This window comes from Pelodiscus sinensis, chromosome 6 (genome assembly GCF_052426305.1).
Source record: "Pelodiscus sinensis isolate ZL-2025 chromosome 6, ASM5242630v1, whole genome shotgun sequence".
NCBI lineage: Eukaryota > Metazoa > Chordata > Testudines > Trionychidae > Pelodiscus > Pelodiscus sinensis.
In genome coordinates this window covers 43,176,281-43,200,915 of record NC_143057.1, presented here as the reverse complement: position 1 = coordinate 43,200,915, position 24,635 = coordinate 43,176,281, and the positions used below count along the sequence as shown (strand labels likewise).

General features: G+C 39.7%; 1 long non-coding RNA gene across 1 annotated transcript in view; it reads left to right on the top strand.

The window, feature by feature from the left end:
- The window catches only part of LOC142829856 (uncharacterized), a 50,201-nt gene that overhangs the window by 14,198 nt on the left and 11,368 nt on the right, over positions 1–24,635 (top strand). The window contains exons 2-3 of the long non-coding RNA XR_012904728.2: positions 21,879–22,057; positions 23,271–23,364. This is a non-coding gene — a long non-coding RNA (uncharacterized LOC142829856). The remainder of the gene's footprint in view (positions 1–21,878; positions 22,058–23,270; positions 23,365–24,635) is intronic.

The window sequence follows — 24,635 nt, the reverse complement described above, 5'->3', positions numbered from 1 at the left end:
ATGCCACGTAAGATAAAACAAGTGCGTGGAACTGTATACACAAAGCATAGAAAATGTTTAGGGAGCAAGGTAACACTTCCGTTTCTGACACTGGTAAATAGACATTGTGATAAATTTGACCAAAAAAGAACGTTTTCACAGTCACCTATCACCAATATTATCCTGTGTGGCCACTGTTTCACTGCCACAATATAAAATAACAGATTGAGAGAGAGTCATCTAAACACAGCAATGTTTTAATCAACACAGAAGAAAAGCTGCATCACAATAAAATTACAGTAATTTACAAAAGAATCCACTTTATTCAGTATATGAATTTCAGTAGTCCCAGGACCACAACTGTTGTAACTAAGGACACATCTTTGCTTGCGTACTAGAGGTCGTTCCTTTGGCATTTGATTCAGTAGGTCTAGTCAAGATCCATAAATAGAACGCTGAGGGCAGTTCCGGCTGGCTCCTGTATTCCTCACAGTCACAAGGAGTAAGGGAAGCCAATGGGAGCATTTGTTCCTATAAGCCTCCCGTTGTAGGGATGCCGCCAAGCTCAGCTTAAGTTAAGTCAGCTCCAGCTATGTATTTTATGTAGCTGACGTGTACTTTAAGCCAACCTTCCAGGTCTAGTGTAAACCTGGCCTAAGCAACCTCTGCAATAACACCTTCAAACCACTGCTAAGACTATAGAAAGAAATGTGGCCTTCATATTCTCAGACTTGGACAACTCCTGAAATGCCTATAAGGAAGAAAAACTATTATCCTACAAATATACCAGGAAATATCCTCCCCTAATATCCATAGAAACTGCACTGACACCAAACAGGCTGAGGGGACATATAAACCTGGGTGAACCCAATGAGTTTTTACTTAGACCACAGGAGCTGTTAGGCATAGCAGGGCTGACAGCCACCATGGGCCCTGAAGCAAAGTATGTGTGTGGAGACTGCTCCATGCCCTGGAAGGGGACCTCAGGTGGTCAGCCCTTAGTACCACCCAGAGCATGGTGATGGGTGCTCCCCCCTAGCCCTCAAAGCCCTGTGGAGTGATACTTATGCAGAATTTCAAAGGGGTCTGGAACTCCCAGCTGCTGCCCTTGCCACAGTAGCAGCTAGGAACTCCGGGCCCCTTTGAAATGCTGGGCCCCTGTGCAATTTCCGCTTTGCCCGCCATCATCGATGAGCCTGGTCAGGCAGAACTAGAGAGAAAGGGTAGAGGTGGTGATCTTCAGCAAAGTGATTAGAGGTTAGGTAGAGAAGATAGATCTGTGCAGGAATGGAAGTCAGGACCAGTAGTTCTGCAGCATACTTTTCTCTGCCTTTGAGATCATGAAGGCCTCTCTGCCCAACCTCACACCTTGGGTCTGCATTCTGTGGGTGAGGAAATACTGAGTTTGGGGAAGAAGGGAAGGAACTGAAGAGCAGTCACTCTAGCATGAGCCCTCTAAATCCCAGGGCTATCCAGGTCTGAGAGAGAACAAGTGTCTTTACCTAGACCCCTCTGTACTCAAATAGCCATTTGGCCCAGACATCCATTATGTCTAGGCTAACGTTAAGGAGCCCCACCAGCTGCAATGAGTCGAAAGGAATTCATCGGCATTTCTCTTCAGGATTCTGACATTTGAGAACAGGATGTGTCAACAAAATAACCCTGCCACTCTGTTATAGAGAGTTAGTTTTACTCCAAACAGCACAGTATCTCACTGAGCCCCTTTCCTGGCCTATGTTGTGCAGCAGTGAAGACAGGCATCCTTTTTGTAAGGAACTGTTCAGTGCAACAAAAGCAACATTTTACTCATAAGACTCCAGGCTGGGGAGCTTGCTCCTTTATTCAACTCTATTACAACAAACTGAGCATAGAGGAAAGTGGGAGGAAGTCCCACTGTAAAACAGGAAGTAGGAAGGGTAGAGTATGGGTCCCTCCCCATATACTCTGGGAAACCCCATTTTCCCTGGCTATGGTGACCTTTTTACCATAGTTCTTCCAGGAATTGTGTTACTGGTTGGAGGAAGGCTTGTAGCTCCCTGTGAATGAAAGAATAACCCCCCTGTGGAGGCTCCAGAATCCACAGAGTTGGAAGAAGCATTCCTCATGGATACAAGGATTTTCTAGGCCCAAGCTTCCCACATTGCTCACCAATCTGCTTGCTCTTGGGAGAGAATTAGGGTCAAGTAAGGGAGTTTAAAGGCTCAGGCTGACCTGTTTTCCCATCCATTTTGCTATGTGAGGATACAGTATGATCAAATTTCATACCATTTAAATTGGACCCCAAGCCAGGCCTGTCAGGTTCTTGGGTGGGATCTGCAGCTGAGAGCAAACTCTGCAGGGAAGCTGAGTAAAAACTATGTTGGAGAGGCAACATTCTTGTTTTGGGTGTTCAATTTCTTGTTCTCGTAGCAAACCCAAACATTTAATATGGTTTTTAGCCAGAGTTTGGGTTCCCTATAATATAACTGAGCAGAACCTGATTTTCTTCCCAATGGTGTCAGCTCAATTCACTCCAGGCCAAAAAGCCTGGTGTATTTAGAGAAATATTCTAGACTCTTTAAAAAAAAAATAAAAAATACCTTTCTGACCAGATGGTTTTGCGTGTGTTCTCCCAGCTCTAGTAATATTACAGTGTGGAAAATGGCAATGTGGAAAGTGATTAGCTGTTCAGTTTTAATAATATATGGAGCTGGAGCCTGCACTTTGCAAATGTATGAGATTACGGCAGCGTCTGCTGAAATAATCTCTGCCAAACAAAACATCAGGAGAGATTTATTCTCCTTGTACCAGTCTCATCTCAGCATTTGATAGGGAACATATTTTCATTATTCTTGTCTTCACTTCTGCCTGCGCCAGACACATAAAGAGGGCATGACAACCTAGGTAACCATCAATAAACTGTGCTGGTATGGGAGGGTTGCCTGACAAGATTGTGAGCTGCAATCATTTATACAGTTTTCTCGGTATGCTCAGAAAGGTCTTTGCTCTTTTGTTTCAGCACTTTTATAGGAGCTCCGAGCTGGAGTCTGCATTTTTGTGTGGTAAGCTCACAAAGCTGGATTCCCTCTGGACTCAAAACTTGCCCACATTCATATTTTATACGAGCTGCTTAGGGCAGCTGATTCTTCTGGTGTTTATTTTTCTTTATTTGAAATAATTGGTATACCCCTCTGAGGGGACCTTGCCTGTGATGGTTGCTGGCTTTAGGCAGGTACCCTCAGCTTTTCTCTCCTGGGTTCAGCCCCAACTCATCCATCATCCTTCCATCACAATGCCAGAGGTTGCCGCTAAGTAGGCAATGAAACACACATTCAGAGATGTCTAATTGTTTTGTGTTTTAAAGTGCAAAACCCTGGCCCTGTGGCTGACTATTTTCATGCTCCACCCTCCCTGTTAAAGCGGGCCCCTCTTCAGAAGAAATAAGGACTCAAATCTTCAATGTTAGGGTCAGAAGTTTCAGATTGTATTGAAACTGCTGGAATTTGACTCTGTGTGTGCTGCAGGGATACTTTGCACAACGTGCTACTGTGATTCTCCTTACATGTATGCAAGCACCTATATGTAGGGAGGGAGGTGGTGACTATAAATGACAGAGGTGTCTATGAAAATGAGAAAAGAAGCTTGGATCCAAATTTATTTTGCGTTGCTGTCCCTTTCTGCCTAATAGATTGAACCAATGTGGTTCAGCTGAATACTTCCAAACTTTGGGCAACTTTGATCCTAAAAGGGAGCTGCAAAATCTTGATGCAGATCCAGCTTCAATGTTCAGTCAGATGAGTCCTTTGGCTTTGTGCATTAGAATCAGGGATGTGTGACCCAGACTTTGCTGAAAACTTCAAAGCAGACCCAAAAGGAACTGCTTTTGATGTTCAAGTAATGTGGTTAAATTCCAGTGTATTGTGAAAGCGCCTCATGAGATTTCCCCTGTAGTTTTGCAGACCCAACAGGTTCAATTAGTTCATATATTCTGAATAAATAGCTGATCTAAACAAAATTCTGATCTTTGGAAGTTTGACCATTATTATTATCAGCTATTAGAAAGTCATCAGGTTGATCCTTTTCAACTACCATAAGAGTGTGGCAGATTTCCACTCACTGCTGGTGCATGTTACAGGTGGCCAGATGTGTATGAACTGATGATAATGATCCTGCCCCCCTTAACCCAGGAAAAAAATGAAGGAATAACTCAATCTTTCTGAGGGAGGAAACTTGAAAATGAGTCTCATGCAATGCAAAATATATTTAACCTTCATACAACTTAATTCAAAAACAAAACATTGAAGACTTTCTACTGAATGTTACCCAGATTACAGGTTGCAAACTTTACAGATCTATGAACTGCTGGAGATTTGACCTTTCACATGATTCACTATCCCAGGTCCAGTGGTCCTGGAATGTGAGTGGTCCTACATGAATTTGTACCCAAGCTACCCAAATTTAATACCCAAGCATCAAGCTACCCTCACTTCAGATAAAACTCTCCCTGCTTTGATATCCGTCCTATTATAGTAACTCTCACCTTACATGCAAGAGTTCTACTGAGACACTGGAAAAATCCACATCTTTCTCCAGTCTCAAAGAAGAGTTAGCACTTATCCTTTTAATGTAAAAAGCTATCCTCATAGCCCTGAGGGCTGGTACAAGGCTTTTTATTACATATTATTATAAGTGCTCTGCACAGGTGCATAGGCTTTCTCATGGTATTCCTTCCTCAGTTGTTTCTCCCCCGCTTTCTTTTCTGTGATTTTTTATCTTCTTTCTCCTCAATTTTCTTTCCAGATAGACAGATAAGGGGCTTATTGAAAAGTATTAATGTGCTGGTCTCCACCACTTTCTCTTATTTCTATATCAATATCTTCTGTTTGTCTAAATAATCACAAACATCTTAAACCAAGCTAAATATTGAAATGTTGCCTGTTAATGTTTTCTACCAGTTATTTGTTGCTCATCTTGAGTGAAATTTCTTTAGACTATATCCAATCTGCTTTTTCTGTAAATTTGTTGCTTGGCTATATAGAAATAAATACAAATATTGTCATCACTTTACACTCTAGGTACCAAGATGTAAGTACTTGTAAGTAAATGAATAAAAGTGCCATCTAGCCAAAGTATCAGAGGGGTAGCCGTGTTAGTCTGAATCTGCAAAAGCGACGAGGAGTCCTGTGGCACCTTATAGACTAACTGAAGTGTAGGAGCATAAGCTTTCGTGGGCAAAGACCCACTTCGTCAGATGCATGTAGTGGAAATTTCCAGAGGCAGGAATAAATATTTAAATATGATAAATATTTATTCCTGCCTCTGGAAATTTCCACTACATGCATCTGACGAAGTGGGTCTTTGCCCACGAAAGCTTATGCTCCTACACTTCAGTTAGTCTATAAGGTGCCACAGGACTCCTCGTCGATCTAGCCAAAGGTCTCCAAGTGCTTTACAAATATTAAAGCCAACTCCTAGTTCCACTGATTTATCCATCCAATTTATGTGAGTATTACCACTGATTTCACTGATAGTTGGGTTTGGCTCAATTTTTAATTTAAATTATAAGGGGAAATTAAAGTGATCTTCAACTGATCTGTAGGGAACAGAGAATATTGAAGGATGTTCAGGTCTATAGCATCTGTCAGTTGACACATTTTTCTATTATCAGATTTGTTCTCATTACTTTGGAATAAACTCTCATTTCTCTTTGAGAGGCACATCAGTCCAACTATGCTGCCTATGGAAAAAAGGCTGTGCCATGGAAAAAAAGCCTTCCTAGTAGCAACTTAATTTTCCCTAAACATAGAGGTGTACAACAAGAACTACCTCAGTGTTTCAAACCAGGACATTACAGAGCTTTTGAATACATACTAATAGAACTGATAAAATGTTTGTCTGCCAGCTCAGACAGAGATCAAGATTCTTTTAAAAGCATTGAGACACTGACAACACATTCACTAGCCGATAAGTTCAATACACTATACAGGGTTTTTCTTGCTTCAGCTAAATTACAGGGCTCTTCTATAGTGGTTGCTCTTCCCATAGTTTAAACTATTTCTAAATACTTTCATCAGCATTATTAAACAAGTTAAATTTTAACAGTCTTATTAGACTCATGGATCAACTCCTTTATTTCTCCAGTATCACTTAAAACTCACTCAGCATTTTCTGGTAAGAAGCACAACTCAAGGAAAGCTCCCAGATGAATTGTTAGTTAGAATCTGAGTCTGGTAATGAGAATGATTTAGGAATGAAAACCCCATACTTGAGTTGCTTTTCATCCTTGATAATGTATTCTTTCTTTTTCTGATCCTCTGTACAATGATGACCTTGCAAAATTCAGCATTTGTTTGATCCCACTTAGCAAGTATAGCATTATCTGACAGGATGTTGCTTATACACAAATGGAAGGAGATGGGGGGAGGGAGGGAATGTGGGGTATGTTCCATGGTATTTGAGTCAAAGCTATATTTGAATAAAAGTCTTGTCTGCAAGTTTGCAAACATGTAATTAAGGCTCTTACAGTTATCTAAATCCATTTTCTTTCCTTCTAATTTTATGGTCAAAAGCATTACTGTTTGTTTTTAGACTTTCCTTATAACTGCAGTAACCACAGAAAGAACCAAATGTTGTTTGTTTGTTTATTTGTGAAACAAATTATGCCCCTCTGTAACCTTCACTGTGTAATTTGTTTTGGGTGTACAGTTTACAAGAATGTATGCCCTGTTCTAAGCTCCCCATCTTGCCCCTGAAATTAGAAGATAAAGCAGCAGAATTCTCATGAAAGTTGCTATAATTTTAGTGTAATAGTTACAGCTCATTATATTGCCCATAATCAAGAATAATTTGACATAATGGAACCTTCCATTGGAGTCTGTGTTCACTGCCTCTAATGAATAAAAGATGGATGTCAGAATTAAAAGGTATAGAATTACTGTTACATACTCTGAGTACTGTTGAGTGCAATTCAATGAAATTATAGATCTGTCCCCATTTATCACTTGTGGTCCATTTTGTTTAACAAATGCAGTAGTCAGTGTCTGGTTACACTTGGCTATGCAGGGAAATGGAGTAGGAAATCTTTGAAATGCACCACTTAACATTTTCATTTGGTGTCTGTGTGTTTGCATGCTGTTTTATATATATGTATGTATTTTCTTGGTTTCACAGAATAGATGCCATTCGATAGTTTAGCCACAGTTGCCATCTTTCAAGTTTTTCCTTGCCATGGCTCCAGCATGAGACATCTGAAAACCTTCTCTTTGCCCTCCAAATGTGTGGTATTTAGAAATCTGGCCAGAGCTCTGCACAACAGACTTAGGAGAAGGTCATGCTAAGTCTATGGCTGGCCCTGAAAATTCCATGAACTGGCATATTCCAGCAAAAGAAAATGACCCATCTTCCCAGCCTAATTAATTTTTACATATACTGATTGTAAGATGTAAGCAGATATATGCTTGATCTGAGCTGATTTAAAAAAATATCACTCCTGACAGATCGTCAGCCACATAAACTGATACCATTTGAGGTCAAAAGGGCTAGATTAATTTATACCATCTGACAATGTGGTCTTGAATCTTATTCGATAGGGCCATGTCTACACTAGGAAAGTATTTTGAAATTACTAAATTTGACTTAATAACTTCCAATTTAATAAATTCGAACTAGTGTTTCCACTTTACCATGAGGCCTTGAAATTAGTCTGATGCAGACTCCATTAATGTGGATATGCTACCTCAGACTTACAGCCTCAGGAAGCACTGACTAATAATTGGAGTAATTATTTTAAAACTGTGGCAGAGGAGTGGCCACACTGCCATTATTTCAAAATAGCTATTTTGGAATTAGTGTTACTCCTGGGCTGTGTCTACATTGGCAAGATTTTGCGCAACAGCGGCCACTTTTGTGCAAAAACTTGCCACCTGTCTACACTGGCCGCGAGTTTTTGCACAAGAACACTGACATTCTAATGTAAGAAATCAGTGCTTCTTGCACAAGAACTATGATGTTCCCGTTGAGGAATAAGCCCTCTTGTGCAAGTGTTCTTGTGCAAGAGGCCAGCGTAGACAGGCAACATGAATTTCTTGTGCAAGAAAGCCCAATGGCTAAAATGGTCATCAGAGCTTTCTTGCGCAAGAGAGCGTCTACACTGGCATGGATGCTTTTGCACAAAAGCACATCTCTTATGCAAAAGCACATGCCAGTGTAGACGTTCTCTTGCACAAATACTTTAATGCAAAAACTCTTGCGTTAAAAGTATTTGCACAAAATCTTGCCAATGTAGATGTAGCCCTGATAAAAAGCAGGAGTACAGATTTAGAATTCCGTGGCCCGTAATTTTGAAATAGTGGGCATGGTAGCATGGATGCTCCGCTTATAAATTTGACCTGGGGGTGGGATTTACTTCTAAACAAAGTTGTAGTGTAGACCAGGGCTAGGTGTTTTCTGTGTGGTCCTATGATGGGTCTTATAATCTGGTTCTCTAGTATCATTACAGAATTCCATCCTCCTCCTCCCTTATTCGGACGCTAATATAGAATCTCTTATAGCTTCAGATTTACCACTCATTTGTTCTGTATACAGGTAATTGGCCAATTAGCCAAACACCTCATAGCAGTTTAGTCATATCAACTTTTTTCAACTAACAAAAGGAAGGACTTATTTGCAAAAGGCAGTTTATCAATATCATACCTCTCATGGAAACTCCCGCCACTTCCTCTAGGCAAAGGTGCCATTTTTGTAGGCAACAAAGACATGGGTGTATTTGAAAAGGCTCTCCACCAAGGAGCATGAATTCAGTACCATGGTGGAGCATATATGATGTCTCCACCCAGGGAAACAGTCTTCAGAGCCTGAGTGAAGGCTTCAGATACCTAAGGCCAACTTACGTATGCTGTGAAATGAATGCTCACAATCCAAGAAAATAAAACATCCACAGTTGGATAGCAAGAACACAGAAGAACACTGAACTACTCCATTTACACTAGCAAGGATAGGAAAACTGTAATGGGAAATGGTAGGAAAAGGCAGGATAAGCCAAAAGCAAAAAAAGAGAAAAACCCTAAAAACTCCACAAATACGCCTTTCCACTGAACCATGCCACCAAATTACTCCTTGTCATGCAAAGCTAACTCCCCACCAATGTTACAGGATGGATGAGCAACGTTTTTCAAACATAACATTTTCATCGTTTAAAAATGAAGACCATTAACAATTTTTATTGTTATTAACAATTAAAAATTGTCTATTAACAATTTTTGAAAATGATTGCCTCGTTTTTTTCATTTTCTCATAATATTTTGACAACATTTTAAATCACAAATGTCAGTGATCTGATTATAGAGATAGTTTATTTAGTTTATATAGTAAAACCCCTTTTTAGTAAATGACAAGTTTGATAGCCATTTGAAGGCAACAACTTCACCATTTTGAATTTTGAAACAAAATGAAACATACCAAGTCAGGCAGTTGTAATAAGTGTACTGAGAATTGAACAGAACTGAACCGGAAAGATGAACTCAGCTATGATGAGTAGGAGTGCGAGAACAATTTTTATAGTGGAGATGCTGTAAGCAGGCCCACCAGCAGTGGAAGCAAAGGAGCCAATTGCCCTGGGGCCCAATGATACCCTGGGCCACTTAAATCTCTACTGGAGTGCTGCACGGTATTGTCCAGGCAGAACTGAAGGCTGGGAGGCTGGGGGAAGGGGCATGCCGTGGTCCAGGCTGACTGCCCAGCCCCACCCCTTCTGCCTGAGTCCTGCTTCTTTCTTGCTCTGTGTCTCACTGTAGACACTGTAAAGTTTCTGTACAGGACCTTCCCCAAAACACCTTCTGTCTGGCTTCCTGCATTATACTTTGTGAACTAGCAATGGAACAGATGCATACGTCTATCTCCATTCAGCAAAATGGCTGGGCACTGTGAAGTTTGTGCATAAACACTTTGCTGAAAGGGGATATATTGCTGAACAGGGCTCTAAGGCATAGAACATCTTGCTTTGTGTGGTAATATATTTCAACGAGTCACTTGTGGAACAGTGGTAAATATTTTTGCTAATAGGCCTACAGATCGGAAATGGTAAAAATGACATTACACCGGAAAACACTTTGGCTACGTCTAGACTGGCCACATAAGACGGAATAGGCATGCAAAGCAGGCAAGTCAGAATAGGGAAATCCGCGGGGGATTTAAATATCCCCCGCGGGATTTAAATAAACATGGCCGCCGCTTTTTTTCCGGCTTGGGGAAAAGCCGGAAAAGAGCGTCTAGACTGGCGCGATCCTCCGGAATAAAGCCCTTTTCCGGAGGATCTCTTATTCCTACTTTTCCCCAAGCCGGAAAAAAGCGGCGGCCATGTTTATTTAAATCCCGCGGGGGATATTTAAATCCCCCGCAGATTTCCCTATCCAGACTTGCCTGCTTTGCATGCCTATTCCGTCTTATGTGGCCAGTCTAGACGTAGCCTTTGCCTACAGCAGCACACTGCTAGGTCCAAAACCTAGGCATTATTTGTACTGGACTCTTGAAAACTGACCAACTTTGAAGTGAAGAGTTAACATGCATGAAGAGTTCACTCAGAAAGGCAGCTTGATAAAGATCGGCTTTTATCTTGGGCATATTTAACTGAACAATTAATGTTATCTGGAGAATACATACTTGGTAATGCACAGCATGTGCAAGTATACAAAAGAAAACCCAACAAACCTGAGAAAAATGTATTGCATAAGGAAGGTAATTTCTTTTTAACCAACCATCCCAAGCACTGAATTCCCCAGGAGGACCACTCTGTTACCTTTTTTAATAATTACAGCAACCTTTGAAGTGGTTTTATGCAGATAGAGCTGACCTGGCCTGTTTTTTGTTTGTTTTTGAGGGGAGAGAGACAGTTTAGTGATGCTAGGGGTGAGTCTATACAGCAGGGCTTAACTCAAAATAAGCTACACAGACTGAGCTACATCAATTGCATAGCTTATTTCAAAATAGCTTATTTTGACACTGGGAGAGTCTACACAGCACTTATTTCAAGATAGAGCACTTTCCCTCCAACTTCCCTTACTCCTCATACAAATAATGAGGGTTACAGGAGTTGGAGTAAGAAGTCCTCCAGCTTGACAGTATTTCAATATTATTTCGAAATAACTGCCTGCTGTGTAGATGCAGACTAAGTTGCTGTGTAGATGTACTCTAGGATGGGTAGAGGGCAGAATTTCAAAAGCTACTTTTACACGCATAGCCATTTGAAACCACAAAATCCACACTTGGTCATTTGTGCACCCAGTATTTATGTATGCTGATGTGTGCAGGCAAATAAAGATGTTGTGCAGAGACATAACGAGAGTGTTATGTGCCCAGGGGCAAAGGCAAAATTTGCATTCCCCCAATCATTTGTTACTATGTATCTGTTAATTATTTCTAAGTCAGCAAAAAATAAGAACTTAAATAAAAGTCTTTTACATAAAAAATGTCAAATGCTTAAAATATGTAAGTTTTATAAAACACAAGGGAAATAAATGTTATGCAGCCTAAATATGAATTTCATCACTACATTTCAATCAAGCATTTAAAACCACTGTTATAGTAAACAAGTAACTGTCTAGTTACTTACCTAGTTAACCTAGTTGTTTTTCATACTATTGCACAGTGATGAACTACATCATAGTTATGAATGTAAGAGATTAAATTACCTGTTAAAATAACACCCAGAAAAACTTTTAAATAAAACCAACACACAACACGATAATCACCCTTATTTTCTTGAAGGCACTTGAAGCAATAAGTAGACTAAGGTTGAGGTTACACTGCCACTTGGACTTTTTCCTTGAGGTTGCTGTGAGATTCTATCCTTAAGTAAAGGAGAGAGGTCTCTCTGAGCTGCTTTTCCAAATGTCACACAAGCCATTCAACTGAAGTCATAGGGAAAAAAATTAAGAATGCAAAACATGGAGGGAGAGGGGGGAGATGTTGGTGAATGAGCCCGACTCATGCTCCATATTTCCCCCCTTGTTAGTAAATTTTTCAGCCTGGTACCTGGTGCAGCTTCCTATACCTTCTGCACTTATGGAGCTGGACCATTCCAGTTCACTGGAAGAGCAAAGGGAGCCTAGCTGTGCCCAACTCTCATCTTACCCACCCAATTATCGACCACCTATGCAAGAGGAAGCCCTGTGGAGGCTGACCCCTACCCAACCTGAATTTTACTACCTGTGACACAGGACGCTTATATAAGAAGCAAAGGGATCCTTGTGTCTTTGTGTGAGCACAGAATACAAGCTACAATGTCTTGCTTTGAATTTATTTATTTAATTGCAAAACTATGAAATTACATACAAAGCCCATAATATGTATTTGTAGGAAGCCTGTTTCCACCTCTTTCTCTCTCTCATGGTATGTTGCTTGTCTTGTTAGATTGTAAGATCATGAGGCAGATACCTCTCTGCCTGTCACGCACCTATTGCAATGGTTGCCATTTTACTAGACATGTGGACTAATAACAGTACTAACTTCATTCACTGCACATAGTTTATGCCAGAGGCAGGCAGTACTTCTCCACATTGTCCTCTGCTCTCCTGTTCCACTGCTTTTCTCTCTCCAGGAGTGGGATCGGGGTCCAGCCTTGCTAGCAGCCTGTGGTGCCTCCTTTCTCCTTGTACAGCTCACAACATTTCCTCCCTTGAAAACAAAATTAATAATGATGGACATGGGCTTCCTCGTTATTATTTCCTGTCCTAATTGGTTTGTTTGGCATTTCCCCAGTTGATTTCAGCTGAACTCTGCTGGGCTGGCCAGCTTCCATGTGCTTGGAGAGGAAATCCACAGTTTACCTTCATGTAACACTGAGTAACAAGATATGTGCCCTGTAGCCCACGTTTCAGGAGGCAGGAAAAAACACTAGACTATAAATGATTCTTGTGTAAAGGATATGCATGTTTTTTGTCTCAAGTATCATGAACCCTGCAAAGCAGGATGTCTTAAAGAGACACCATGAACTAGTTTTTGCCCAGAACAAAGTTATCCTTTTTGAAAAGCACAGATATGCAAAATAAAAGGAAAATATAATAAAATCTGACACGACCATATGTTTTCATTAATACTTGTAGCTGGCCATGGTTTCTTTAAATTTAAATATTCCCCTGAGGTTTTGGAAAACCTAATTAACAATATTGTAGTTTTGCATGTGAAAACAACACAATGTAACAGAGAAACAAAAGTTAAATTGTTGTATCCCTTTGTCTTATGAGAGAACCTAAAGATACAGTATAAATTATGAAAAGTAAACTTACTTTAAAATATCCCATGAGTTTAAATGGTCAAAGATGTTACTGAAAACACAGGTAAAAACATTTTTTAAAAGTTATGTTTTTCTTTCTCGAATGAAGTGCTCATGAAAGGTACCAAATTGATGTCCCTGAAGCTTTAAGCACAAAACAGAGACAGCCTGGGCAGCAGCAGTGCAAGCTTCCCTGGGCACACTGAGCAATGTGCCAGTTCCAATGTGACCAGCTCTAGGCGTCAGGAGTATTTCAAGCCTGTTTCAGTTTTTGGGTTCTCCACAGACTCTGCCAAAAAATGTGCACTAGTGGTGGAAGGTTTTATGAGGTAGACACCTGTCCTCTCTTTCTAGACATTGAGACCATCGATTAATTTTGCATAGCGCACTGACTGGCTGAGAGAGAGTAACAGATTTCAGTCACTACCAGACTTCACTGGAATTGATGGAACTGAGCCAGTGACCTAGAGGTTAAAGGCTCCATATCTCCTTACTAATCCCTCCAAGCTACTCATTCCCCTATAAGGTCACAGCATTCATTAAATAACAGTCCACATCCACAGCAACTTAGATAATGTTCCAGCTTTTGTGGGCTGTACTCTGTTGTTAAGCATTGTCACTACTTTTTAACTGTTTGGTTTTGGACATGTGCAGTCCACACCATATCTCAGAGGACATTTTTTAGATTCCCAGCGTTGCTGTATGATCTCTTGGACTCCCAGGCATCTCACATAACCTTTTACCTCTTTGACCACATCATGTTAATCATCTCTTTACTGTATGTCAGCGGGAGGATATGAAACAACTTTATTTTCTATTTAAAGTAATTGATGGCTTTAGCAAATGTTCTAAGGAATGTTTGACATGTATTCACATGTAAAACACATTTCATGTGCTAAAAGTTCAGTAAGTTTTCCAGAAGTCTTGCAAATCAACAATCACTTACATTTCAAAATAATAAAATGAAAAAAGCAATTTAAAATATTAGTAAATAAGCATTTCACTTATTCCATTATTAATAAATAAGTTATTAAAACATAGTGTGGGAAATAGTATCATCATCATCAATAATAATTTATGTTGTGATAGCACCTAAAGGCCCAATCAGAGTACCATTATTTTTAGGTGCAATAAATTCATTAAATAAAAACACAGTCTATGCTCTAAGGAGCTGATAACATAAGCAGAAAAAATACATGATAAATAAATTGCCCACATATTACAGGTATCTCACTTGAATGGTATTTCAGGGAGTAGCACCCACAATTGCAGTTCTCTGAGAAGGTTACAACACAAATGCTAAGTCAGCATTTTAATAATTTGTAACATTGCTTCATGGTTGATTTCCTAGGAAGACATCATATAACTCAAATCCGTAAAAGAGGATAAGGAGTCCAATCCCTTTGCCTTACATAGAGGCCTTTGAACATCACTGTAATGGGATTTTTTCCCCCTTTTGAAACAGCCAGATAGTGTATGTTGCTAGAGAAGAGAATATTTGTGATTAAGGTTTCCTAATGTGTATTTAAATTGAATTCAATAAGGCAGCTGCAGTATGGTAATCAAATATTTGATTGTTAAAAGATTTTATTAAAGTACATGAAAGTATGCTGTTACTAAAGTTATGGGCTATGTCTACACTGGCATGATTTTCCGAAAATGCTTTTAATGGAAAAGTTTTCCGTTAAAAGCATTTTCGGAAAAGCGCATCTAGATTTGCAGGATGCTTTTCTGCAAAAGCACTTTTTGCGGAAAAGCGTCCGTGGCCAATCTAGACGCGCTTTTCCGCAAAAAAGCCGCGATCGCCATTTTCGTGTCGGGGCTTTTCTGTGGAAAACAGTACTGTGCTGTCTACACTGGCCCTTTTGCGCAAAAGTCTTTCGGAAAAAGACTTTTGCCCGAACAGGAGCAGCATAGTATTTCCAGAAAAGCACTGACAATCTTACATGAGATCGTCAGTGCTTTTGCGGAAATTCAAGCAGCCAATGTAGACAGCTGGAAAATTTTTCCGCAAAAGCAGATGATTTTGCGGAAAAACTTGCCAGTCCAGACACAGCCATGGTGTTATATAAAATATGTAATCTTATCTTGAAAACAAACATTGGCTATGACTCCAATAATCCTCAACTGGTGTAAATCGGCATAACTGCTTTGTAGACAACAGAGCAGGTCAAGATACGCCAACTGAAGTTAAGTTTCTATGGGTACATCTACAATGTGGGGCTGTTTCGGGATACTGGAAGTATCCCAGAATAGCTATTCCACGTCTATTGAAGCAGCCTGTTATTTTAAAATAGATTTTGAAATAATGGGCAGCTTATTCCGACGTCCCGGTAACCCTTGTTCCATGACGGTTAAGGGGCATTTTGGAATAGTGAGTTTTTGTGAAATTTGGTGCTGTGTAGACAGCACCAAATTACAAAATAAGCTATTTTGAAATATCATCGAAATAAGCTGTGCAAATTGTGTAGTGCAAATTGCATAGTGCAAATTCCATAGCTTATTTCAAGCTAAGGGTGCTGTGTAGAAGATGCACCCTAGGTTTTTAATAGTATTGGGGAGAAATTATGATATCTGTAAAAGGTTGGATTTAAAAAAGATTGCTACCGTAAATAGTTTAAATGCTTTTATTATAAAAATAGGGTTATTTAGTAGTTAGTATGTAAAATAAATGTTTTTCTGTTCATTTTAACATAAAACCATGGTGAATAGACATTGATAAATACTTATAAATGTTTAACAATTATTCCTTATTTGGGCATCTTAATTTAAAACTTTACTGAAAAGAGTGTTATATGGAAATGTGATGATAGCGTTGCATCTTCTGTTTCATCTCAGGCTTTTAAAAATCTGTGCTATATTTTAAAAACCTGCAAATAAGAGAGCTGTGCAAAAAGTGCTTTGCTGAAATGGGCTCTAACTTATTTTTATTTCCATTGAAATCAATGGAATAACACCTGACTTTCATCAGGTTTGGTCCCATGGATGAAGTCAAAGTTTCACTTGTGTAAGATTATCACTGCAGGGCATAGAAGTCTAAAACTGGGCTCTTTGTGAACTCGTCACCGTCACATGTAGTTAAACTTTAGTATAGGTAGTCCTCGACTTTACAACATTCGACTTACAATGAACAGCTCTTATGATGTTTCTGAATTGACACCCTGATTTGACTTATGGCGGTGGTTTCGACTTTACGATGGCCCATCCCGCAATGGAGTAGTTTGCGGTTCTGAGTTACGACGTTTCGACTTACAATGCAATTTTCAGGAACTAATTGTGTCATAAATCCAAAGACTGCCTGTACTTATTTCTCCCATGGGTTGAAAACAGATTTATTTGGGTTTCATTTACTTCAGCAGATAGCTTAACTGGGACAAAAACAGGCAATGGACAAGACATTTCAGAACATACTTAAAATTAATGTTATTAAAAAATTGCAAACCCCAAACTTTTATGTGTTTTTTACATAATTTGACTATGTTTGTTCCCTTTGCTTATTCTCTACTTATAAATGCTCATTTTAATGGACATTTTTATGTTCTTATATTTGAAGAACGACAGGTTTTTGGTCAATGCCTGGTGTCACATGTGACCGAAGTTATTCCTGTGTCTAAAGAATAGTTGCTATTCTCTTGTTTAAAAATGTTTTACTTATCCAACCAGGGTGCAGAAATAAAATGAACTTAAACATTTTTTTGAATACATTTTAACAGTTTGATTTCATATTGCCTTGCTTACTTACATTGTAAGCTCTTTGGGACAGGAACTGTCTCACATTGTGTACAGTGCCCATTGGAATTAAGTGCCAGTCTTGGTTAGGGCTCTGAATAAAACAGTCAATATGAGCTATGCATGAACAGCTTATAGTTACAAATAGCTGTCGTTATAAATAGTGTACATAAACAATTATTTGACTAACTAATAATGCAAATAGGCCAATAAAAATCAGGCTGTTAATGCAGGATTCACAAATGGAATTAAATATTAAGTTTGCAATGAATATTATTCACAACTACCAATATTCTTGTTACTCATTTATATTAATAATTCTACCTGTTCTACTTGTAACGAGCCATCTAATAGTACTTTTTTCCAAAAAACTATGAATTTCGTAGACTCTTAGGCCATCTATACAGATACCAACAATTGAGCTTTCATGATATGATAGAAGAGACTGAGTTAGTTAACTTTAAAGCTGCTGGAATCAAATTATGGCCAAAGAAATACATCTGAAATTAAGGTACATATTAAGCTCCTAGGAGCCTGTAATTGCTGCTTTTCTCTTTGCCATTTGTACTCGTGTCAACTGAAGCTCAGCATATTTTTTTTTTACTGTCTCTAATCCTATTTGGGCTACATTTTGATTAAAGGTATCTTAGATGTGTTCCAAAAAATGGTTCATACTGGAAATAAAATCATAGGAGCTGCTTGACATCTACTGTGCCATGTAACTTAGAGTACTGCTCTCATAGGTGTATAGCTAAGGCAAAACAAGATGGTAGGTATCCTGACTGAGGCTACATCTAGACTGTAAGCTTCTTTAGAAAGAAGCTTTTCCGGTGTATTTTTCGATGCACTTTTGCTGTGTGAATGCTCTCTTCTGGAAGAAGTTTTCCCTGAAAATCTCTACAGATTTTCAGGGAAAACTTCTTCCGGAAGAGAGCATTCACACAGCAAAAGTGCATCGAAAAAGCAATCTGCTTTTTTGAAAGATAGAGTCCACATTGATTGGACACTATCTCGCATTTAAGTTGTGATTACTATGATGGACTGGTCACCAGAGCACCTATGTTCTTTCCTGGAGGCCTCTTCTTTCGAAAAAAACCTCTCTCTTCCCCATCCACACACATCTTTTTCCGAAAAAGCTCTTTTGGAAAAAGGCTTCTTCCTCGTAGAAAGAGGTTTACCGCTGTCAGAAAAAACCCTTCATTCTTTTGACTTTCTGTTGAAAGAACATAACTGCAGTGTGGACTTGAGTGTAGTTTTTCTGGAAAAACATCTGTTTCTCCAGAAAAACTCTGCAACGTAGACATACCCTTAGTGATCTTAAAATCAGATATTACATTCCATCAGAAAAACATGTGACTAAGTTGATGCTTATTCATTCTCCATCTCTTCCCACAAATTATTATTTTATTAAACAAATCTTTCCATTTGCAACAATGGAAAAAAGCTTATTTTTTAAAAAGGAAAGGGTCACGATGATGTCATTAAAATCTCCACTGGGGTTTGAAACTATATTTCAAATCAATCTCATCGTTAATTTCATTTTTGTCACAGACTGGAAATTTAAGCTGTCCTGACAAGTCCAGATGTTCTTGAAATTTTGGTTTTTCCAGACATTACTCAATTCACCTGACATTGGAGAAGGAGAATTTATCGTTTGTTCTCAGTCTTTAGTGTATTTGTGCAGAATTCAGGCTCTCTTAGCAGTAGTCATGTCAGGTTGTTCAAAATAAAAATACATATTTGTTTTACAATCGAGTCTGATTGGTGGACTTTATTTAAGATAAAACATGAAATCTAATATAGATACAAGTGATTTGTCCTTGAGTTGGAAAGGGAGCTGCTAGCAGAATCTTAGATCCACATTATATTCTAATGTACTGTATTCATTTTTATCTGTTGGTTAAATATGATAATAGCATTACAACATTTGTAAGGAAATAATTTTTGTGCTGCTATATGAGTCTTCATTAGAAAATTTTGTAGATTGCTTTTATGTTACCATAGGTAAATTTGAAATCTTTACTTTATGTGTATGTATAGACTTGTACTCTTTGGATCAAATTCATAGGTGATGTGTAAGACAATGCAAGTTAGATACCTTTATATTGATTTAGGGTTCCCCACATTCCAACCTTGTCTTCACTAGGGAAAAAAGTATGTTTTTACAATGTACTATCTAACACAGAACAACAAATGCTAAATAAAATCATAGCACAGTCAAGGCAGTTGTAATTTTAATACGTTGAGGTAAACCTAGATGTCCGCCTAGTTGTTAAGATGCAGCTTCAGACTCCTGTAACTTTATTTAGATTCCCTTTGACTGTCAAACACATTTATCAATGTGTATGACTGTAAAGAAGTCTTAGGCTATGCATTGTCACTGCCAAGAAAGGTGTATTTTTACAGTGAGACACCTAACTCAAATTAGCTAACTCACTGGAAAATGCTAGTGGAGTCAAGACACAGCTAGTTTCAAACCTCAATATAATTTTTTATCACTGAGTTTATCTCAGTGTAGCTGACTGAGGTAATTCCCAGACAGGGAGTGTAATGTTGTCCTCAAGTAACTACACTGAAGTAAAAACTACCTGCGCACTGTCTCCATTTGCTATGAAAAAACACCTTATTTTTGGCAGTGATGCTCAAGTTGGTGTATTTTGGATATGAGATTTTACAAGGTGAAAGATTTGTTGCAAGTCTTTCATGGGTTGAAACTTATTCTCCAGAACTTTAGTGCCAGCCATTTAAGAATCAGAAACAGTCAATTTTATTTTTTTCTTCTGCAGATGACAGGGATTTTTGAAAAATATCAAATTTGACATATAAAGGTGAAATAATTTCACTTTACTCACAGAAACAAAATAGTGCTGGTGCTCTCAAAATTAGCCCAACATTTATGGTTTGAAGAAATCAAACTTCCCAAGTTTAGTCATATTTTTCTTCATTTTCTTTTAGCAATGACTATCTGTGAAGGCAAAAAGAACTTTTTGCTACCTTAATAAAATAAAAGCTTGGCATTTTTACCAGAAATTGGGAGAATTCTGCTCTTCAAAGTCTATGCTACACATACTCCTGTCATGGCTGTCATTAACCACCTGCTGTTTGGTAGAATTTGAACATAACAACATAAGAATGGCCATACTGGGTCAGGACAAAGGTCCATCTAGCCCAGTATCCTGTCTGCTGACAGTGACCAATACCAGATGCCCCAGTGGGAGGGAACACAACAGGTAATCCTCACATGATCCCTCTGCTGTCACCCATTTCCAGACAAACAGAGATGAGGGACACCATTCCTACCCATCCTGGCTAATAGCCAGGACCTAACCTCTGTGAATCTATCTAGCTCTTTTTTGAACCCTGTTAATGTCCTAGTCTTCACCACATCCTCTGGTAATGAGTTCCAGAGGTTGTCTGTGCACTGAGTGAAGAAAAATTTCCGTTTGTTTGTTTGTTTTAAACCTGCTGCCTATTAATTTCATTTGGAGACCCCTAGTTCTTATATTGTGAGAACTTTTCCTTATTCACTTTTTCCACTGCAATCATGATTTTATAGACCTCTATCATATCTCTCCTTAGCCTCCTCTTTTCTAAGTTGAAAAGTGCCAGTCTTTTTAATCTCTCTTCATACGGGATCTGTTCCAAACCCCTAATCATTTTTGTTGCCCTTTTCTGAACCTTTTCCAATGCTAATATATCCTTTTTTGGATGAGGCGACCAAATCTGTTCACAGTATTCAAGATGTGGGCATTCTATGTATTTATATAGAGAAAGTAAAATATTCTCTGTCTTATTCTCTAGCCCTTTTTAAATTATTCCTAAAATTTGTTTACTCTGTTTGGCAATGATGGTGGACATGGCGAATTGGAGCCAATGGGAGCTGTGAAGCTCCATGGCTGTGGAGGCTATAGATAACAAAAGTGGAGCAGAGTACCAAATAGGGATCAGGAAGAGCTGGGTTTTCTTCATGGCATTGCCGATGGCCTTAAGTAAGTCACTTCATCTCTGCGCCTCAGTTTTCCAGCTGCAAAATGGGGATAAATGATACTGGATGTACTTTCAGATATACTGAAAATAAAAAGTGCTCTATAAAATCTAGGCATTTTTAGAAAAAACAGCTACTAGAAACCTCACAAGTACAGCTCCACAGCATGCCAGCTGAGGCAGGCTTTCTTTCTGCATGGCTTGGAGAATGTTTTTTTGAATCCTAAGCTGGCAGACTTTCCCCATCTTCTTTAATTTCAGTTCAGGTTCTGTTTGTCTGCACATCCATTATTGTGCAGCCTACTCGCCAGCTGCAGATCTATCCTCGAGCAGTGAGGTTTCATGGAGCGTTGAGGGGCCAGGAGTAGGACCAGCAAGTTGACTAGAGGGGGGGGGGTTGCAGATAACAGAACTGTCCATATAAACTATAAAACTATTATGAACGTGAGAGGTTTTGCTTCGTTTTAGTTTGGCAGTTGTTACTGTAACTCCTTTTCAGCCACTGATTTTTTTTCCCACAGTCAGCACTGCTGCTGCCAGCAATCATCCCTGTGAAATGCTTCTGATTACAGTTGGCGTCAGCAAATACACTGGGTTGCAGTCTTTGTGTAGCTTTTCCAAAAATGTGTTAACAGGGATGGAGGACTAATGGGTCAAAAATGTGTGCTCTGAATACTGCTCTGAAAAACAAAAGGCGATTGCAACCTGCTATTTCATTCTGTGCAACAAAGGCTGTCCGCAGCACAGCATTGAATCCCTTCCTCCACTGTGTAGGCGACGTTTCACTTTCAAATATATATTTTATTAATAAAGGATAATAAGACTACGTGAATCAACAAAGCTTAAAGTACAGTGCAGATCTAGACGCTGAAGCTTTCAGTTCTACAATGATAGCAAAGGAGGCTGTGACATTCACCAGTGTTTATTATTTGTCTTTCAGGAGTATTTAGAGCAGCAGTTACCAACCAGTAGACCCTGGAGCCTCTGACAGGTGATCCTGACTAGTTTGGCCAAGAGGCTATCAAGCACTGGCTCTTCAGTAGCCCCTTCCCCCACTACTGTGCTGCTCCAGCCCTCTACCTTGGAGCTGCCTCCTGAGAACCTCCTGCTTGCTGTGGGGTAGGAGATGCTGATGTTAAGAGTGTCCCCTACCCCCTCGCCCCTGTGTCCTATCTCTACAGAATGAGCAGGGTGGGGCCTCAGAGAGGAGGTGGGAAAGGAGGTGGGGCAAAGGTATTTGGGTATGGGGTAGATCCTGGACTGACTTACATTCAGAAATGATCTTGTGTTTAAAAATGTTGGAGACCATTTACTTAGAGGCTCTACATGAGGATCAGGTCCCATAGTGCTTGGTGCTGTACACACACACACAGCTCTAGTCCATGCTACAGAGTTAGGTTGATGTAAGGCAGCTTGCACTGACCTAGCTCTAGAGAGGTACGTCTACACCGCAGTGTTATTTTGGAATAACTGACGTTATTTCAAAATAACATAATGCCCATCTACACTGAAAGCTGTTATTTTAAAATAATGCCGACATGGAGGAATTCTTACTCTGACTCCTGTAACCCTCATTACATGAGGAGTAAGGGAAGTCAAAGAAAGAGTATTCTTCCTTTGACTTCCTGCTGTGAAGACAGCGCCAAAAGCAGAATTAAGCTATTTCGAATTCAGCTGCCCAGTTGATGCAGCTGAAATTGCGTATCTTAATTTGACTTTTGCCCTTCAGTGTAGACTTGCCCTTGATTTCTACACTAAGTCCAGGTCACACAAGGGGGCAAAGTTGAACTAATGTATGCAACTATGTGGATAGCATAGCTGGAGTCGATGTACCTTAGTTCAACGTACTGTGGCATTGATGGGAAAGACTCTCCCGTCCACTTCCCTTAATCCCCAGGACCTGGTAGAGTAATGAAGTCAACAGGGTGTGATCAGTGGTCAATTTAGCTCATCTTTACTAGACCCACTAAATCGACCCCTGGGAAATTGATCTCCTCAGCATCGATCTCCTGGTAAGTGAAGACAAGGTCTATTATGCAGCTTCCACAGATGGAAGTTTCCCATTGCACTGACTTAATAACATAGGGCTTTAGTCATTGCAGTTAGGTTCATGCAGTATCAGTGCTTATGTAGGCAGTTGCTGCCTTTCAGAAATCTCTTCCACAGTGCCCCACACTGGCAGTTAAATTGGTGCAAGCACTCCAGTGACAGGAGCATGTGGACATGTAAAAGCAGTTTATTTATGTCACTTAGGCCACCTTAACTTTGTAGTGTAAACTTGTCCATTGTCTCTGCTCTGAAGAGTTCACAATCTAACCATTTCTATTCCCAGCTCTACTACAGACTCTGTCTGATATTGACAACTCTCAGAGACAGGACACTGAACTGATCCAGGATGGCAAATCACAATAAACAATAGGAAGGAGGTAACAAAAATAAACTCTCATTATTAAATAGCTTTCGCAACACCTGATAATTCCTAGTCATTAGTAGGGATTTTAAAAATAAGAAAATTAAGATCAGTGACCCCAACTCTCTGAAGGCATCACTGAATGGCTCTTCTTGTAGGCATCCCTGTAGCAGAGAGTCTTGAAGGATTTGAACATGGAGAGGGTAACTCCTTGGCTACGTCTAGACTGGCATGATTTTCCGCAAATGCTTTTAACTGAAAAGTTTTCCGTTAAAAGCATTTGTGGAAAAGAGCATCTAGATTGGCACGGACGCTTTTCCGCAAAAACACTTTTTGCGGAAAAGCATCCGTGCCAATCTAGACACGGTTTTGTGCAAGAAAGCCCCGATCGCCATTTTCGCAAGCGGGGCTTTTTTGCGCAAAACAATACCAGATTGTCTACACTGGTCCTCTTGCGCAATAGCATTTGTGCAAGAGGGCTTTTGCCCGAATGGGAGCAGCATAGAATTTCCGCAAGAAGCACTGATTTCAGACAGTAGGAAGTCAGTGTTCTTGCGGAAATTCAAGTGGCCAGTGTAGACAGCTGGCAAGTTTTTCCTTACGGAAAAACTTGCCAGTCTAGATGCAGCCAACATGTATTATTTCCAAGTAATCTATGCATATGGAGAAGCATGGCAGAAAGTGTAGAGACATTTGTGAGAGAAACTGGCACCTGGGTGGGCTGGTTAGGACATCAATCTCTGGTGGAGCAAAGATGACAGAGTGTGATATAAATCTGGAAATCATGGCTAGGCAGAGCTGTGAACAGAGGGAATTGATGGTGGGAAGAAGAAATGTAATTTTGATGCACTGGGAGATGAAGAATTAGTGAAATGATTCTAAGAGCCTTGGTCCAGGAAGGTGACTGTAGCATTTAGAGTTGATCAAAGGGGCTTGGTGTCTGTGTGGATATGTTTACACTACAGCACTAATTCGAAATAACTTAATTCGAATTAGTTAATTTAAACTAAGCTAATTCGAACTAGTGCATCTAGACCTAAAAACTAGTTTGAATTAGCGTTTTGCTAATTCGAACTAGCATGTCCACATTGAGTGGACCCTGAACCGGGGTTAAGGATGGCTGGAAGCAGTGCCGGCAGGGCATCAGGTTAGGACTTAGAGCATGGAGCTGCTGTCTCAGGCTAGCCGAGGGCTGTGCTTAAAGGGACCTGACTCCCACCCCAGACAGACAGTCCTCAGGGGTTCCCCACTCTCTTGTCTAACTCGATGAGGGACAGCAAAGCAGTC